Source organism: Poecilia formosa, unplaced genomic scaffold, assembly GCF_000485575.1.
Source record: "Poecilia formosa unplaced genomic scaffold, Poecilia_formosa-5.1.2 Scaffold188, whole genome shotgun sequence".
NCBI classification, from domain to species: Eukaryota; Metazoa; Chordata; class Actinopteri; order Cyprinodontiformes; family Poeciliidae; genus Poecilia; species Poecilia formosa.
The window spans coordinates 80,367-84,535 of NW_006800127.1; positions in this window are offsets into that span (position 1 = coordinate 80,367).

Here is a 4,169-nt window from a genome sequence, read left to right on the forward strand (position 1 = left end):
ACACTTAATGGGATATATACAGATTGTGCGTTGCATTACAGGGCCCGACGGGGCATGGGTGTGTTCTTGAGGAGAGAGACAGAAATATATGGCAACATCCATCAGGGGCTCGATGGAAGAAGAAAAGATGCAGGAACAGAGAGGGAACGAGGGCTCAGTGTTGGGGGGCTGCCAAGGACATTTAAGAGAGCTGTCAAGGGAAGCTGATCTATGAAGGACCCTAGCGAAACCTATAGCCCATTGTGCCTATGCGTGCGTGCGTGTGTGTGTGTGTGTGCGTGGATGTGTGGAAAAGACATAAGTGCAGTGGCACTAATACATGAAGTAACACATGCACCTACACCCTGGAGGTTCAAGTAAGTGTGGGTCCATCCACACAGAAAATCAAACGATTTCAATTTCAGCACAAGATGAAACAAAGAATTAAAAAAGCATAGTGAGGGAGTAAACAACAAGGGACGAACTGCTCAACCACAAAAACAGAGCGTCTCCGAGGTGGGGGCGGGGGGATAATTATAAAAATAACTTAGAGTTTAGTTTTCTGTAGCATAGTACATGACAGGTTATTACACTAACCAACTTAATATACATATATTTTAAAATGTTACAAGTAGAAGAAAAATGTTATGAAATAACTAGAAGACTGTGAAACAACATTTGGTTCAAGCTTTAACTTCCTGGCTGATGACCTGAATATGTCGCTTCACTTGATGCTTTCTCCCTCATCGCTCTACCTTGTTTGAAAGGTAAACCATTCTTCACAGTAGGGTTGATAATCTCAGGCTTCAATTTTCCTGGCAAATATAGAGTGATGATTTTTCTTACGACTAAACATACAAATGTTAGTTGTTTTTTTTTCTCTGTCTCTGATCAACTAAACTCCAACTTTAAACTGTAATTGGCCTTTTTTTTGTTGCTTTTGCATTAATGGCTTCTTCCCTCTGACAGCCTTTTCAGTCTTTGTTAGTTAAGGACTTGTTCCATGGCGGACAGTGACACTATTAAACCAGCTTCACGTAGCATTTTCACAAGGTCTTTTGCTTTTATTTTGACGGTTACATTTTGCAAGGCAGAAATGTTTCAGTCTGAGACACAGAATCCATCTTCTTCGCAATGGTATAATGGCTGGATATTTGCACAGGTTATGTTCCAACACATTTACATTATCTTTTTCAGTTTCGGTTACCAAAGTTGTTGCTTTTCTTCTTTTAAAATGATACAAGTGTCTAAAAAAAATAAAGAAATAAAAACTGGTGACCTAATTACAGCCATTAGGCACATTAGTAACCAGACGAGTAAATATGAGGTAAAGGAGGTAGTACTGGGACTATTATTAAAGCTTAATAATATGAGAGAATGGTTCATCACAGTAAATCTGTACCAATCAACAGTTTTGAAGATATTTTTTACATGTTGTAAAAGCCTTTTCCAGTTTCTTCCCTAGAGCTCTCCAACCTTGTCACAGTTGCTTACTGAAGCGGTGTGTCTAAGATGGTTGTGGGGGGAGGAAGAGGGGGACGGAGGGGGGCATGACGCCGACAATAAGTCACAGTGAGTTGGGGTGAGGTGGTGAAGAACGCTCTATATGATAGAAGAGTTTCCAACCTGCTACAACATGATGTCCTAGGTTCATCCCAGTGTGCCCCAGGGAGAGAAAGACAATTCACTCTCTGGCTCAAAGTCATACTACACACTGTCACTGGCTTCAGCTGAGCGCTGACTGATTTCTTATGTCCCCTCCTCATAAATAAGCACCAGTCTTCAGAGTGAGAGACTGTAGATCAGGGTGTAAATAGCCAAAGGTACCATGCACTTAAGAACAATGCCCACCTAGAAAATTGTCTATTTGTCTAACCTCCCACACCACAAAGAATGTAAATTACACAAAAGGAGAAAACTGAAAGAAAAGCCGTTTCTCGTCGGTCTTTAAGTTGATTTTTATTACCTGGGGTTTATGAGCAAAACTCACAGCAGGATAGAAGCCTAATGCATCCTGTCCCTGACTCCCTGTATTTGCATTGTTGGTGTCAGAGCCACCTGCCTGCAGGTTAATGCTGGCGCATCACAGACAATAACATTAAAGACAGGAGTGCACCGTTTTATGACTTCAGCACTTTCACTTTTGAAGTCTTCCGGCAGCAGTGAGTTTAAATTATGGTGGGAGACGACCTTGGGATGCGAACATCTCATTCCACCATGGCTGTACGCAACCGCACACACGTGCGCAGACGCGCACACACGCTTTTTTATTGGGGTTCTCTTCTCCAGAAGACTGAACTCACTGGGGCATGACACAAGAATTATACATCTGACAGCTGTAAACCTGCAAACTTCTCTCACACACGCTCACCACTTATATGAGCGAGAACACTAACTTTTCGCTCATTATCCTGAGAGAGGGAGTCAGTTCAGATCTGAATATTATTGCTGTTGATGTTTTTAATATCCTTTATGCAAATTGGGGGGCTATTGCTTTGTCCATTGTTTTATTACACATACCTACAACAGCTGTCTCCCTTTACAAAACAATAAGCAGCCTATTTAAGGACTTGCTGTTTTATTCTACAGTGAGCATTTAGCTGCGTTAATTGCTTTCCTTCGCTTCAGTTAGACTGCTAAAGCAAACAGAAAATGCAGTTTTAATCAATATTTAGATTTGACTATTTACGGATGAAAATAAGCATTTTGCATTCATGCACTAATGACAATCTATTCTTATTAAGTTTTAAACTATATTGTTCATTTATTCTCAAGCTAAGTGAACGGAGTGCACTGTCTGAATGCTGGACCGTGCAAAACTGTTCATACCTCTTAAATCTTTTCACAACCACAAACTGTAGTATTTTACAAAGATTTGAATCAATATAAATCAGCTGTGACTGAAAAAATCTATAGAGAAAACACACGTAAATTTTCCTTTTTTTAATTAATAAAATCTCAAAAGTATAGCATACATTTTTTTTCAGTTTCTGTCAACGCTTTTTAGAAACAGCTGTTGCTACTAAGGTTGTAAGTATTTGCAAAAATATGAACGACATAGTCTTGGAACATGTAGCGACCAAACCTTTTGGCTTTTTTTTCTGTTTTTTTTTTTTTTTTTTTTTTGCAAAAGCTTAAACTCAGTCAAATTGCATGGAGAGCATCTGTGAAAAGCTGTTTTGAAATTGTCCCACAGATTCTCAATTTGATTTAAGTGCAGTCAATGGTAATTGTCTGTACCGTTCTAACACAGATACAGTTTCATCTAAATCATTGTATGTATCAAATGTCAAGCTGTATATTTAAAGTAAAGGCCATGCTGGATCACTTTCCATGTCTCAGCTCTTTAGCGGAATCTCACATGTTTTTTTCCCTGACTTCTTCACAGCATAATGCTGCCACCACCATGTGTAGATGTGAAAATGTGATGTGCAGTGGTAGGCAGTGAAGTTTTTCCATCTAAGTCAGAGTGTCCAGCTTTGCTTCGTTATAACAAGAGCACTTTCTTTCACAGTTTTGCTGAATTCTCTTTGTAGCCAGTGGCAAACTTTGAATGGGATTTTGCTTTTGCTCAACAGAAGCGTTCATTTTACCATGCTCTCCAAAGTTTGAGCAGCACACAGTTGATAGGTGTTCTTTGTACCACTGTCTGAAATCTTGAATCTCCTTATAATGGTCTCCTAGTCAGGTGTGTCAGATTAGCTGAGCGGCTGTTCAGTATCGTATTGCCCTATTCCAGCGATAGATTGAACTTTTCTCCCTAAGATGTTCAAAGTTCTGGATATTGTTTTATAATCTAATCCTAATTTGAACTTCTCCAAAACTTTATGACTAATCATAAAGTTAGTCATGTTGTTCCTTGGTCTTCAAGATGCTGTTTGTTCACTAATGTTCTTTAATAAATCCACTCGGAGCTTTACAGAGCAGCTAGCGGCTCAAGTGGACCCCATTTATTTATTTATTTATTTATTTCAAACAGTCAAAAACTAAAAACAGAAGAAAAAAAAAATTAAAACAAATTAGCATGCCCAATTGACATGAACATTATCTGTTCAAAAAGGAGCAGGTAGAAGATACAAGGTCTTATTGAAATTAATATGTGATAGCTGATTTTTACAGGATTTTATTTAAATGTATCAGAGTCGAGGGGACTAAACATGCAGGACATTCTTTTTATAGTAAGATCTTTT